The sequence below is a fragment of the Puma concolor genome, chromosome A2, assembly GCF_028749965.1.
Source record: "Puma concolor isolate L17-30 chromosome A2, mPumCon1.1.hap2, whole genome shotgun sequence".
Taxonomy (NCBI): Eukaryota; Metazoa; Chordata; class Mammalia; order Carnivora; family Felidae; genus Puma; species Puma concolor.
The window spans coordinates 157,340,130-157,355,611 of record NC_141668.1 but is presented as its reverse complement, the minus strand read 5'-3'; the positions used below and the strand labels follow the sequence as shown (position 1 = coordinate 157,355,611).

At 46.1% G+C, this 15,482-nt stretch overlaps 1 protein-coding gene across 8 annotated transcripts in view; it reads left to right on the top strand.

The window, feature by feature from the left end:
* GATAD2A (GATA zinc finger domain containing 2A) overlaps window positions 1-15,482 on the top strand; it is a 104,709-nt gene that overhangs the window by 21,575 nt on the left and 67,652 nt on the right. Inside the window, exon 1 of one of the 8 annotated variants that reach the window (XM_086698481.1) lies at window positions 1,882-1,904. The exons of the other annotated variants lie outside the window; for them this stretch is intronic. The gene's annotated coding sequence lies outside the window, so the exon portion shown is untranslated. Of the gene's footprint in view, window positions 1-1,881; window positions 1,905-15,482 lie in introns of those variants that run through there. 8 annotated transcript variants of the gene reach the window in all.

The window sequence follows — 15,482 nt, the reverse complement described above, 5'->3', positions numbered from 1 at the left end:
GACAAGTGGGAAACGTTCACAAGTAAGAGGTAGCCCAGTTCCTGCTCCTCCATTCACCTCTGAGACAAAATCCTCCCCTCAGATGACAACTACATGATGATCTCTATAAGGTCTCACATCTCAAATTATCACAAACAATGAAACACTCAGATTAAGGAGCTGTATTTTGTTTATAACAAAATCCCACCATAATTTAGTGGTCTTCAGAGCTCATTGTAGGGAGCTAGCTCTCTCTCACCTAAAAAGGTGGCCAAATTGTTTGGAAGGGAAGTGGGAAAAGAAAAGGGAAAAAACAAAAACAAAAACAAAAAACCCTGTGGCCTTAAACCTGCATATAATCCCAGCATAACATGTACTCTAATCCTGGTTGTTCTGTGCAATTAGCCTCTGAGTCAGTGGCTGTTAAACTGTACTCACCTCATTCTTACTTTAGAGACAGTAGCTCAACATGACCTTGGAAGTGAGCAGGTTTCAGGCCAGTATTCTCTTCACTTGAGTTTGTAGCTGGTGGATTTTTGTGGCATTGATAAGAGAGTTTTCTTGTGTGTTTTGGACAAGCTTACTCAGCAAGTTCTGAAAACTTTGCCACTACAACCTTATTTGCATCCACAGAGGAAACCTATTTTTTCCAGTTGCTCAGTGGTTTGGGGAAAGTAGGAGTGTAGCAAACTGAAATCTTGGTTCAAAGGCATTAATTGAATTGGTCAAGTTACTCCGGACCTGTGATATTCTCAGGATTTATGTATCCTTTTTTTTTTTTTTTTTTTTTTTTTAATTCATTTATTTTGAGAGACAGCAAGAGCAGGGAGGAGCAGAGAAGGGGCGGGGGAGAGAGAGAATCCCCAAGCAGGCTCCACACTGTCAGTACAGAGCCCTGCACGGGGCTCCAATTTATGAACTGTGAGATCATGACCGGAGCTGAAATCAGGGGTCGGAGGCTTATCCGACTGAGCTACCCGCGTGCCCCAGGACTTCTGTATCGTTGACAGAATGCCTGAACTTCATTTTTTGTTGTCTCATGTGTTATTTCTGTGCATGTAAAGGGTTCATACCTACCCCTTCAATGGCAGTGGTTTTTTTCAGAGGATTCTGAATCTGTGCCCTCCTTGGGATTCTCTAATATGCATTGGAACCCTGGGAGATTTCCAGGGTTTGATTAGTGTTTTCCTTAACATTTTTGTTTGATTAATTGACCTTCTCAGTAGTTTGTATGTGGGTCATCTGTCTCTTGCTTCCCCTTCCCAAATTTTAGTTTCTATTGTTGAGGCTTTTGTCTCTGCTGAGGTCTGAGGAGGTGGGAACCTCAGCTGTCAGTAGTGTAGGAGTTATGTCTGGTCTGCTTTTGAAGTTTTCTTAGGGAAAGATTTTACATAGTAAGTCTGGATGGAAATGTAATTGCAGCCTTATAGTCAATTTATATTTGTCAGGCAGAGCATTAGAAATGTAACTATGTTTGGTCCTTGGGCCCCAGACAAGTTTAGGATTCACCTGGGACTATGTTGCTTCTGTGTGCCATTTTAGTTTTACTGAACACAGCACAGACTTCAAGATGGGTAGGGCAGCTCTTGATGTTAGAAACTGGAAACTGAGGCCTGAGGGGAGTGACCTGCCCCGGGTTTAATTTGCAAAAGGGAGGAGAATGTAGCTCTCTGTTCTCTACTGCAGGTTCCTTGATCTGATTTCTGTCACCCTTATTTCTTTTTTCTTTCCTTTTGAAAGATTTTATTATTTATTTATTTTTTATTAATTTTTTTTTTTAATGTTTATTTAGTTTTGAGAAAGAGAGAGCACACACACGAACGAGTGGGGAAGGAGCAGAGACAGATGGAGACACAGAATCCGAACAGGCTCCAGGCTCCGAGCTTTCAGCACAGAGCCCAGTGCAGGGCTCGAACTCACAAACGGTGAGATCATGACCCAAGTGGAAGGCAGACACTTAACTGACTGAGCCACCCAGGTGCCCCTGAAAGATTTTATTTTTAAGTGATCTCTACACCCAACATGGGGCTCGAACTTACAACCCTGAAATCAAAAGTTGCACGCTCTACCGACCAAGTCAGCTAGGCACCCTATGTCATCCTTATTTCTTTATGGTTTGCTCAGTTTTGTTTTCTCCTTTGTTCCTCCTCCCTAATCAGGAGGTCATTTGGCAGGTTTCCTTCCTCATGGCCTCATCTTTTTTTTTTTTTTTAAGTTTTTATTTTAATTATAGTTAATACAATGTTATACTGGTTTTAGGTGTATAATATAGTAATTCAATTCCATACATCACCCGGTGCTCATCAATACAGGTACACAACTTAATTCCCAAAGGGCCTTGTTTTTTGAGCCCTGAGGTCATCATGGTGTCTACAGTGTGAGGATGGGACAGGACATAGAGAGGAAGATCTCAGGGCTGCTTTTGGAATCTTAGGGCTGCCTTTAAAAAAACAAAACCAAAAAAACTGAAGCAGTGTTTCCTATTCTGGAATTGAGTGTATGAAGACTTCCAATTTTAAGAGCATAAAACTATTTCTCCTGGTCTATTAAAAAAAAAAAAAAAAGTAATGGCACTTCTTGCAGAAATTCTTCAGGTGATATGTGGATGACCATTTCAAGATCAAAAAAAGCAACCATGGAAATAAGGTGGAATCGGCTAAATGTCAGATGCTGACATTTAGTGGTTGGCTGTGCTAGGGGGGGTAGGGGCTTAATACCCAGCTAAGGGTGCTAGATGATTCTAGAACAGCACAACCTGTGCTGGAATGGTCTTTAAACTGTATCACAGAACTGGTTAGAGAGATTGAACATGTTTTGTTTGGAAGAGAGAAGATTGGGGGTGGTGGCCATGAGGGATTCCAGGACGCCCTGTGAGTCATCTGACAGAGGCCTTTTCTACTTATGGTGCCAGTGGGCACATACTCACCCCCTCAGAGGGTATGGTTGGGGTTTTTGTTTTTGTTTTTGCTTTTTTAGAGGTAAGGTCAGGTGACCCTGCCAAAAAAAGGCAGTGAGAGTGGACAGGTCACCACCTGGGGAAGGGGCTTAGCATTGGATGAGCATTTCAGGCATGCACCTATCTTTTGTGAAGGTTAAGATGGTGGGAGAGCTTGTCTACTCTGTTGCCTTGGTTTATTGCTTAAGGGAAAAAGGAAACTTAAATTGCTTGGAACAATTAGGGTAACTTTGGTCTGTTTAACCAGCCTTCTGAGTCTATGAGCCACTGTTGGCCTTTTTTTTAAAAAGTTACTTTAAAAAGTTAACCATCAACATTTGAGAGCCTAAACTGCTCTGGAAGGTGCCCCATGGAGTGAAATGAAGTACAGGCTTCTTATCACCACATAGTGGAATGAACAGAGCAGGAGATGTGTTGCTGACTGTAGGATTATCTAAGAAGAGCTTCTTAGTAGGCTGGCTGGGATGGGTGACAGGGATACAGAGATGTCCTTGCAGCCAGGTGGCCCTAGCCCCAGGCTGTGAGTAGCCCTTATTTTACTCCAGTGCGCTGTGCCAATGTAATTGTTGTTATATGCCATGATGTGAAAAAGATGGGACATCTAATTTATCTCCCTCCATCCTTCAGCATATTATTCTGAGAAGCGATGGTTTTCTTGGTCTCAGGAGGTCTACATCTCTTGTGAAGAAGGTTGGTGATGTTGGACTAGACCATTTACAAGGAGTGTTCCCTTGCATTGGAGCATCAAGGATGAATGGAGTTGGCAGATAACCCTCCCGGACGTCAGGGTTTATAGAAAGTCAAAGTGGGAAGTAAGGTTTAAAAAAAAAAAAAAAAAAATGCAGGTTGTTCCAATTATTATTGATGACCTTAAATGGAAGACTGTTTACACTTCATCTGAAAAGCATCGAGAGCCCTCAGATTTGTGAGGAGGAGAATGTTCACTTGAATTGAGCAGAGAAGTCAGGAAAAAGGGAGGTTGAGAAAAGGCAGGCATTAGCTCATGCTAATACAGTCTTGGATTTGCCTGGTGGGGAATAAAAAACAGGGACAGGTGCCAGAGACACTGTGCAAGGAGATTGGGTGGGGATTAGCTGGATACCAGGGGCTGAGAACAAGTCATCTGTCCATTTAACAACTGGGGTTCCTTCCCCTGCTCAGTCTGTGCTATGCCCCTGGGGTCTGGTGATGGTCTTTTCCTGCCCTCTAGGGTCTTATGGCCACAGAAGCGAGATAGGATAGGGAACCCTGAGAGAGAGGGAAGAGTGGGTAGGAGCCTGTCCAAGAGGTAGCAGCAGCATGAAGACTGGAAGGTGACATGGGGCCCAAGATTGTGGGTCTTTGGTTTTAAGGATGCTGAGTTTGAGCAAAGGTGAGGTGAGCTGGGTCCTGGAGAAGGTGATCTGTGGTAGTAGCTACTGCCTGGGAGAAGCTGGGTATTAGACAGCTTGGCCCATGGTACTGGATGGCTCCTCTTTGTTTTACATGGCCAGGATGGGAGGATATAGTGTTGAAGCATGAAGGCCCTGTGTGACCTCTAGAACCCTCAAGGAGCATGTCTGTGAATCTGGTAGGTTGGTGGCCATCTCTGTTGGTGGGGGAAGGTACAGAACTTGATCTGTTCTTATGTCTCCTCTTTCCCAACTGATAGTGCTTTGTGTTAGAAGAAAGTGCAATAAATAATAGGTGAAGGAATAAAATATAAGAGGGGCCATCTTGTACATTGTAGGAAAAGTTTGTGAAGTAGTGACAGATGGATGAAAATTAGAGGGACACAGCCTGTAATCTGAGAACTTGTGTAGCAATTAGAGGGACCAGGAAGAGGCTTGATGTGATTCCAGTGGCCTAGGAACTGGTTGGTAACCTGCATTTTCTAGATTCTGAGGATTTTCCAACTTGAGGTCTTCAACACTTTTCCAGAAAGACCCAGAGCAATTGATGCTTCTCTGAAACATTCACATGAATTATTCCAACAGCTGCTGCTTCCTGGTTTGAGAAAGTTTCCTTGTTTCACGCATTGCTGAAATGTTTTCAAATCATGGCTCTTTTGGCAGAGTCCAGGAGAGAAGACAGGTGGGCGTCCCACAGAGTGACAACACTAGTATTGGGGGGGAGGGGGCTTGTAGTTGCAGGAAGGAAAGGGGCCTTGGGGATTTGGCACTTGGAAAAGAATGACTTGGGTTCCAGAGTGGCACCTGGTTGGCGATGAACAAGATACTGTCGGTGTCCTGATTTGGGGGTTGAGGATGGGAGTGAGAATCAGATGAGTTAAGTGAGGGCAGCAGCCTGGTGCCATATGTACAGAGCTGGGAGGGCTGGCGTGTGTCTTGGCCCCTGCCCACCCTGGGAAGCCCTCTCTATAGGGCCTGGGTTGTCCCTGAGCCCTATGTCCTCTCACTCTGTTGTGTCAGTGGCCACGGGACCAATCTTCTTCCCACTAGTCTGTTTGCTCTGTTTACTGCTTCACACTTGTGAGTCCTGTGCTGTTTTTACGGAAAGGAGAGAAATCTGCACACATCTTCCTGCTAAGGGACCCTGGTTTCCCATAGTGTGCTAGAGTGTGGTTGGTGTGTGTGTACATCTTACTGGAAATGAAGATGGAATTTGGTCCTGGTTTGTGACCCAGGCTGGCAGTGTTGATCAGTTCCTTTAAGCCCCTTCTTTTCGCTTGTACTTTGGTAGGTAGAGGCTCAGAAATTATGTGCTTTGTCAACCTCTGAGGGGTTTTGTGCCTTTTACAAAAATGGAGGATGCACATGAGTCAGTGAATTTGTTGCACGGTCCACAGGATACAGCTTGCACAGTTGAGGCTCACTCCTCCATGAGGTTTCCAGCAGTTTAGTAAAGGGTTAAGTTAGTGTGCTCTTAGAGGAGGAATTGTGGGTGTGCTGATCTTTGCTCTAGGAAGTTTTCCCAGAGCCTTGGGAAGGATCCAGCCCCAGGATGGTTTCAAAGTCAGACTGTCCCTGATAGTAAAGTGGTTCATATTTGAGCCTGGGCCTTAGAGATGGCTGACCTGGGTTTGGATCTTTGACTTCTTAGCCCTCTGACCCTGGCCAATCACCTTGACTTCTCTCTCAGCCCAAGTTTTCTCACCTGTCAAGTGTGGGCATCAGTGGCAGTACCCTGTGTGAAGTGTGAACATCAGTGGTATTACCTCATGTGAAGGAGGGGTAGTAATGGCAATACCCTGTGTAAAGTGTGAGTAACATTGGCAGTACCCCATGTGAAGTGGGTAGCATTGGCAGGACCTCATTCTGATGTTATGAGGATTAAATGAAATCAGGCATGTAAAGTGCTGGCACTCTGCATCAAATAAAGAATTCAATAATTGTTTTTTTTAATTTTTTTAATGTTTATTTATTTTTGAGAGAGTGTGAGCAGAGGAGGGGCAGAGAGAGAGGGAGACAGAATCTGAAGCAGGCTCCAGACTCTGCAATGTCAGTGCAGAGCCCGATGCGGGGCTCGAACTCACAGACTGTGAGATTATGACCTGAGCCAAAGTCGGACACTTAACCGACTGTGCCACCCACGTGCCCCAAGAATTCAATAATTGTTAGCCACTTTTATTTTTAAAAGTTTTTTTTAACATTTATTCATTTTTTGAGAGACCGAGCATGAGTGGGGGAGGGGCAGAGAGAGAGAGAGACACAGAATCCGAAGCAGGCTCCAGGCTCTGAACTGACAGCACAGAGCCTGATGTGGGGCTCGAACTCATGGACCGTGAGATCATGACCTGAGCTGAAGTCGGACACTCAACCGACTGAGCCACCCAGGTGCCCCGTTAGCCACTATTATACTTTTCTTTTCTCCTTTAGTAATAAAATCTCTTGTCAGTATGTTAAAGGTGATTCTCTCCGTGTCTCAGAAGTTGTTATCAGTGGGCTTTTCTGTAGCACTTTGATTCTGTGTGCCTAATGGTCACTTTCTCAATGAAGAGTTAGGCCCTCACCTGCCTAAACCTCAGGAGGAGGCCTGGACCATGGGGACAGTAGAGTCACTGTGGTCTTGGGGACAGATCTGCAGGGCCTGGGTCTCAGGCTGGATCTTGGTGCTGAATGGTTTGATAGTACCTGGGTCTGTGTGAAGCAGCTGGAGGCAGAGCAGGGCAGAAGAGTGGGCCTTGGTGGAGGCAGGAGGGTCCACTGCAAGGCTGACACAGTAAAGACTTAGGTAAGTGAATACCACCACCCTTGTAGACCTGCCCCTTTGTACCTTTGCTGGCCTTGCAACATCCTTTACAGGGAGGCTGATGGCCTGGGACCCTGACTTACCAGGGAATGTCTTGCTTGGGGGTTGGATTGTCTTGGCAAGATTGTGCTTCAGAGACACTGGAGTGAGGTGGACGTTGTAGGTCACTTTGGACCTGGCCCAGCTTAGGACAGTATTTCTTGGGGATGTGTGGTCTATGTTTTCAACAATTGATGCCTTTGCCTGGAGGACAAAGTGTGTTGGCCCAGTATGGTGACCTAAGTGTATTGGTCCTTTGTGTGCACATGTGCTGATCCTGGGTGTATGTATGCATATGTGCATGTGTACTTGTACATGTGTGTTTAGGGTGGCCATATACATGCATATGTTTGTGTCTGCTGGCCCTGCTTGCTGGAATAGAGCCTGACATGTGCGGTTACTCTGGCATGTGCAAATGGAAGAAAGACACACCAGTCCATGTTGGACATGGACTTTGTGTGGCAGAGTTCTGCCTTTTGTGGGGCCTCCAGCTTACTCTGGGGTTAGTCTCAGGTGTAGGCAATGTCCCAGTGAGGGCACAATTTGAGCCTGTGTGGTGTTTGCAGATTTCTTTATGCCTTTTAAGGCAGAGATTTCATGTGACATTTGCATTGTACCTCTTAATACGTCAGAGTTTTAGTACTAAAACTTCTTACCAGCAAGGAATACTCTGACTGGAGACAGAAGCAGCAAGTAAATTGTAAGACTCTGGTCTCCTCACCATTGCACCTTGGGAGGTAGGCCCTTAACTATTCTTAAGATTAAGAACTGTGCTTTTGTGGGGGCAGTTTGGCCTTGGCTGCTTTGCTCCTCTTGGAGCAGGGTTCTCCAGGTGTCTGATCTTCAGTGCAGTTTCCTTCCTTCTCCTTTAGATGCCAGTCATGTCAGGAGAACTAGCAAGTGGGGCCCTGTGTCCACTTCGTCCCTTCTCTTCCTCATTCTCACGACCCTTCTGTGAGGATAAGTGATGGGAAGTGTCCATGCAGTCCACTGGTGAGCTCTGATGATTGAGAGAAGCCAGGTGTAGCCCATCCTCACCTCCATCTTAGCCTCAGTTTACCCTTAGGGCTGGTGACGGTGAGGACAGTTGATGGTTCTGTGAACATCCTCCTTGGGGATCCCCTTTGTTCCTGACATCCTCTTATACTTTTGTTGGATACATTGTCAGGAAGGTGTAGCATCTGTTGACATCATTTCCCAATTTTTTTTTTTTTAATTTTTTTAATGTTTATTTTATTTTTGAGACAGAGACAGAGTATGAGCAGGGGAAGGGCAGAGAGAGAGACACACACAGAGTCCAAAGCAGGCTTCAGACTCTGAGCTGTCATCACTTCAGACTCTGAGCTGTCATCACGGAGCCTGACCTGGGGCTCGAACTCATCAACTGTGAGATCATGACCTGAGCCGAAGTCGGACGCTCAACCGACTGAGTTACCCAGGCGCCGCCCCCCCCCATTTGTTCTTAATTGGTGTGTGTAGTGTAAGCCACTTTTTACTGATAGATGTTGCCGTCGTTATAGTTGATCCCTTCTCACTTTGCAGCGTTTTAGTCAGTCTTGTGATTTTTGTGATTGCTGTGGTACATCGTCAGAATGTGTAGCAGTGATGAAGCATCTGGGGCCAAGGATCATTTCATTGGCCTGGACCTTGTGGCAAGGCCTCAGGACTTCTGGGCTAGCTGTGTGGCTTCAGTCAGGGCTATCAATGCCATGGTGTGGTTGGTGGACAGTTCCAGCCACTTCTGAGAAGTTACCAGATGGTATTGACTATTTGACCTGGGCCTTGATGGTCAAAGAAACAATTCTGCTACTTAGGGAAGCTTGGTTGGTCAGATGGTTGTAGTTTGTTTTGTATTTGAAGACCTAGTGTCAGACTGGATTTCTAGAATTCTATCAAGTCTACTCTCCTGCCTGAATCTCGGCTCGGGGGATCTGGAAGGTTTGTGGGTGGATGACACTAACTGCTGCCTGCCTGGGTACTCACTAGCCCCTCTGGATTTGGATCTAGGTAGACCCTTTAGTGTTCTGGAAACTACTAGCTTAAATAGACCTGAATCACTCCTTCCTGGTCTCCCATTGCCAGCCTGGAAGATGGTACCCTTCTTGGGAATCAAGGTGGCAAAGGCCACCTGAGGTTCCAAATCCATCCAGATGTAGTAGGATGGCTGGTGGATACTTTCCTCAACAGTGAGAAGGTGGCTGGAAGTGGGGTGGGGTTTAGAGGTGAAAACTGGAGATCCTCCCCCACTTACATTTCTTTAGTGAGATTTCTGCTATCTTACCAGCTTCTGGTAACTGACCAAAATAGTTCGTCTTGTCTTGGACCTTTCAAAGAAAAGTTACATGACTACTGTGGGTAGATTTTGTTTGGATTTCAGGATTGTGAAGTTCTTTTCTTCTAGGCTCAGGTTTTCGTTTTTATACAATGGAGCCATCTTTAGAATCCTGCTCTTGAAAAACAAAAGTATTCCCTTCACCCTTCCAAAGAACAATATTCTGAAAAATAAGATACGGTTCTTAAGCTTTTGGGGAGTACTTGCAGAAGATTAGGCAATTGTGCCAGTCTGGCTGCCCTTCCTACCCCGCCTCCCCTTAAATTTGAAAAAGGTTGGCACGGGGCGCCTGGGTGGCGCAGTCGGTTAAGCGTCCGACTTCAGCCAGGTCACGATCTCGCGGTCCGTGAGTTCGAGCCCCGCGTCGGGCTCTGGGCTGACAGCTCAGAGCCTGGACCCTGTTTCGAATTCTGTGTCTCCCTCTCTCTGCCCCTCCCCAGTTCATGCTCTGTCTCTCTCTGTCCCAAAAATAAATAAATGTTGAAAAAAAAAAATTAAAAAAAAAAAAAAAAAGAAAGAAAAAGGTTGGCACATAATGTTGTATTAGTTTTCAGATGTACTAGTGTAGCGGCTTATTCATCAGGACTGCCTATTGGAAGATGGTTTGTTGGGGATGTTAACTCAGGAGAGATAGCCTTTATGCTGTTCCTTAGAGAGACTTGGTTTAATTTGCTGGTCTTGCGCTGCTCGTGAATATGCAGATCAGGGTTGGTGCCTGTGTTAGGATCACCAAATGAGAGAGTGAGTGGGCTGTTGACTTAGGGGCTGTCTTCACAGCTTGGAGAAGGTGCTCAGCTGGTGGCTTTGCTCCTGCTAGCTTGGCGCATGTAGGCTCCAGGCCACCCAGACCTGGATGAGGGAGCACATGGTACCTGTAGCTAGGGCCCAGGATGCCTTAGTGGTGGTGGAAGATAACTTTGTCCATTGGTGGAAGGATTCTTCCAGGAGGTTGCCTTTGTGATAAGTAAGGTGTTGCTTCTTTACAAACAAACTCAAGAGGGCTGCTTGGGTGGCTCAGTCTGGTAATTAATTGACTTCAGCTCAGGTCATCATCTCATGGTTTGGTTTGTGGGTTCAAGCCCCATGTCAGGCTCTGTGCTGACAGCTCAGAGAGCCTGGAGCCTGCTTTGGATTCTGTGTCTCCCTCTCTCTCTGCCCCTCCCCTGCTCATGCTCTGTCTCTCTCTGTCTCTCTCTGTCTCTCTCTGTCTCTCTCTCTAAAAATAAAGAAACATTTAAAAAAATCAAAAACAAACTCAAGAAAACTTGCCATTAGAATAGAATAGCTGGGGGATGCCTGGGTGGCTCATTTGGTTAAGTGTCTGATTCTTGATTTCGGCTCAGGTCATGATGTCAGGGTTTGTGAGATTGAGCCCTGTGTCTGTGCTTACAGTCTGTTTAGGATTCTCTCTCTCTCTGCCCCTCCCCCATGTTCCCTCTCCCCCTCCCTTCCTTCCTCCCTCCTTCTCTCTCTCTCTCTCTCTCTCAAAATAAATAAAAAATAATAGAATAGCAGAATAGCTGGAGGTTTTATTTCTTGATGTGAAAATAAACATAACCCTTTAGCCAGCTATAAAGTTAATACAGCTGATTGAGATGCTGGTGTGTAAGACATGGAGGCAGCCTGGATGGTACATTCTTGGGAACAAGGCTGGCTGCCATTAGAACTTTCTGTTGGCCACCTCATAGATGGAGCTGATGTCTTCTGCAGGTGGGGCTGTTTGTGATCCTCACTCCCAAATTTTTCTGTCTTGACTGATCCTGGAGACTCAGGACCACTCTTTGTCATCTCAAGAGGATTCTTTGCATGTTTTAGTCATAGGTCACACAGGGATATATGTGTTTTCAAAGGAGACTGACTGCCTGCTTGCCCTAGGCAGAGGTACTAGGTGGGGAACCCCAGACAGTAATTTTTTGCTCTTAGTCTAAATTCATTCTGGAGCAGTTGACCAAGAGATAATTGGGGTGCTCCGGGTATTCCTATTTGAAATGATAGGCAATGAAATACCCTCCCTCTTTGCGAGTTGGATACCTCATGTTGGGGTTACTTGAGGTTACTGGGGTTTTTTTTTGTTTTTTGTTTTAAATATTTTTGAGAGTGCACAAGCAGGGGTAGGGACAGAGAGAGGGAACAGAGGATTTGCAGTGGGCTTTGTGCTGATAGCAGCGAGTCTGATGCGGGGCTCAGACTCAAGAACCGTGAGATTGTGACCTGAGCCAAAGTTGGACACTCAACTACTGAGCCACACAGGATGTTAGATGTCAGTGGTGAATCCCCTGGGCCTGGCTCTGCCCCACAAGATAGGGGAGCTTGGTGCTCAGAACTTGAGGGGGGATACAGTGTCTTCCTTTTTGGTGACGATGATTGGTAGTTAAGCTCTTTGGGCTAGTTGTGTGGGTCTCTCTTGTGTAGAGTTTTTTGTGTCAGGAGCTTGCACCCCTGGTGGCCTGTGTAAGTGTTCCCACATCTAGCCCAGGTGCTCCAGGGAATATGTTTGAGTTGGGCTGCGATGTCTTCTGGCTTCCATTTTAAGGAATGCTTATATCCAAGACGAGCTAGTCATTTTTACCATTCACTCATGAGGCATTTCTTGATTGTCTTGGTTCATAGCTATGAGATGGGGCTGGGAAAGCTGTATCTCAGGGAGATGGGGTACATTGGGAAGTCAGAGCTGAGGTGACCTAAGCATACTTAAAGTCCATCTGAGGCATAATGTTTACCACTGCTCTAACCTTACCATTCTTTTTCCAGTGCCATTTTGTATAGTTTGGCGAGTGGAAGGCAGGATTGATAGTGGAGGATGTCAGGTACATGCCTAGTCTGGGAATCAGGGTGTTAGAGTCATTTTTGGCTATAGGTATACCAGGCCCTTGGGCTTTTTTCTGTACACACATTGGCCCCAAAGGGTTATCTGTGTGGTTTTACTTTAAGAGACATTGTGCTGAATGAAATAAGCCAGACACAAAAAGACAAATACCGTATGAGTCCACTTATATGAGGTCACTAGAGCAGTCAAATTCATGGAGCTAGAAGAGTAGAATGGTGGATGCTAGGGGCTGGTGTGGTGGTAATGGGGAGTTAGTGTTTAACTGGTGACAGAAATTCAGTTTTGCAAGGTGACAAAGTTCTGGAAATGGATGGTGCTGGTGATAGTTGCCCAACAGTGTGAATGGACTTAACACCACTGAACTGTACATTTAACGGTTAAGATGGTAAATTTGATGTTACCTATATTTTAGTACGGTAAGGAAAAATGAAACCTTTCTGAATTCAGAAATATCCTGCATCCTTATGAGCATGTGTTTTACCCTCCCAAGAGTTAGCTTAGGGAGAAAGGAACAAAGGCACTCATATTTTGATGGCCTAGCTTGTGCTGGATGTTATGAGGTTAAAGAAAAAAAAATAGATGTGTGGTTCTAGAAGGCCCATTGTAGCATCATCTTGGGAGTGCTGGAGCAGAGATTCTGTAGGTGTTCTTTGGTCCCCATAGGGATGGGGCCTGGATGCACTTTCTCCAGCTGTCTGGGGTAACACAGGACTCTTGGAGTCTGCAGGGGACTTAAGAGAACAGAGTCCAGAAACAATCTGAGGTCTTTTCTGCTCCAGTGCTTGGCTTAGAGATAGAAGGTATTCCTTGTTTTCCTATGGCTATTTTTCAGAGAATTTGCTTAATATAGCACATATTGGTGCATGTACACAGAATGGGAGACACCAATTCTTAGGTCCTCATTGTTAACAAAGAAGTTATCTCTTTTGTTCTTGTGACATTTTCTTCAAGATGTCCTTTCAAGCGGCCTCAGTGATAAACACTAACACTTAAGATACTTCCCAAAGTTTCAGACCTGTCTAGATAGATAGATGGAGACATTTGATTCCTGAGCTTTTTATTTTTATTTTTTAAGTTTATTTATTTATGTCATCTCTGTACCCAACTTGGGGCTCAGATTCAGGACCCCAAGATAAAGAGTTGCCTGCTCTTCTGACGGAGCCAGCCAGGTGCCTCTGATTCCTGAGCATTTAAAATATGGGAGTTTTGAACCTTTAAAAAAATTTTTTTTAATCTTTATTTATTTTTGAGAGAGAGGAGAGACAGAGCATGAGCTGGGGAGGGGCAGAGAGAGAGGGAGACACAGAATCTGAAGCAGGCTCCAGGCTCTGAGCTGTCAGCACAGAGCCTAACGCGGGGCTCGACCCCATGAGCTGTGAGATCGTGACCTGAGCTGAAGTCGGACGCTCAACCGACTGAGCCACCCAGGCGCCCCTAAAGTTTTGAACCTTTCACTGTTTGTTTATTTTTGAGAGAGAGCACGTGCAAGCTGGGGAGGGGCAGAGAAAGGGGGGACAGAGGATTTGAAGTGGGCTCTGCACTGACAGCAGAGAGCCCAGTGCGGGGCTCGAACTGACTAACCTTGAGATGATGACCTGAGGTGAAGTCAGATGCTTAACTGAGCCACCCAGGCACCCTTAAAGTTTTGATGATCTTTGTGGACTTGCCAGGGCAGCTGCTGGGGGGTGAGTGTGGAAACTCTAGATAGGAGTTGAAATATTTTGAGGGACAACATTAATCATACTAGTCAAAGTGAGAACTAGTTACTTCTGAGAGCCTGCCTAGTGCCAGGGCCTGTCATTTGGTCCTCAGCATGGTCTGCCCAAGGGTCAGGTGGGCTCCTGCAGCTAGTCATGATTCATCAGGAGGATGTGCTATAACACTCAGGATGGTTTTGGTGGTGTGAAAGGGAGGGATTCCTGGAGTGCCCAGGGTAAAGGGGTATGTTGGAGCCAAGCCTTGGAGAGGAAGATCTGTTGGAAGGACTGTGCTGGCTGTTTTAGGATAGGCTAGGAAAGGAGAAGGGGAGTACAAGATGTGGGTGCGTAGATGCTGGGGTAACTCATACTTCTCAGCAGTGGCAGAGGAGGCCTTCCCAGATATAAGGCCGTAGAGGCCCCTGGAACCTCTGAGTGCCTTTCTTCAGGCTCTTTGCCTTTCTCCAAGTAGTAGTGTAAGGGAGGTGGGGAGAGCTTCCCAGAGGGGAAGTGTGGTGCTGTGGCCTTGCCTATCTCCATGTTGCTTCTTCCTGGTGTTGACTTGCTATTCTAATTAAGGGTAGGGTTTATATTTATGTTGCTATGTTTTTGCCTCTAGTCTATGATGTTTTGAGTATTTATAACTCATGGAGGATGCTATTTCCTCCCGTGTGCTTCATTAGGAATTGGATAAAGAGGTGAATAAGAGCCTTTCTCAAGAGTGTTTGGGGAAGAGAACCTAAATGGGATGCTGTATGTCAAATGTCAAGATCAGCTGTGCCAAGTGGTGGGGCTGTAGTCCTCAGTAATAGAAGGGGGAATGGGGAGGGACTGATTAGGGAGAGCATGCTTGAGTAACAGGTGCTTGAGTTTTGAAGGATGAGTGGGAGGAGGGAAGGGGTTTCCCGGTGGTGGGAACACTATGTGTAAAGGCCCAGTGGTGGAGGCAAGATGTGGTGGTATGAAGAATTGAGACAAGGCCAGTGTGGTCAGAGCCAAGAATGTGGTGTGTGTGTGTACACATATATACATGCATGCCAGATGACTTCATAGAGTCACTTCGGCCTAAAGCAGGAAGGGCCTCAAAGGTCACGGTAAGATGTTACAAGCATTGGGGGGTATTGAGGGCCTTAGGAAAGGCTGTACTGTGCACTGGCACAGTGTGAGGAGTTGGATGACCCATCATCCCTCAGTGAGGCCATGGTTACCGTGGCCAAGGGAAGGAGGGCAGGGATAGATCAGGGGCTTGGAGGGCACAAACTGGCTGTTACCCCAGTGGATGCCTTCTCCCCTTGACAGCGGAGAGAGGCCAGTTCTGGTTGCCAAGGATGGGCCTGTGTAGCTGGCCTTACCGTTGGCTCCTTGGCCCTCATGGGGCTGGTTCTTTGCCTCGCTAGTATGCCAAGTCATTCTCCCCGCCCCCGCCCCTAGTCCATGGGGACATAGGGTTAATGAGGCTCC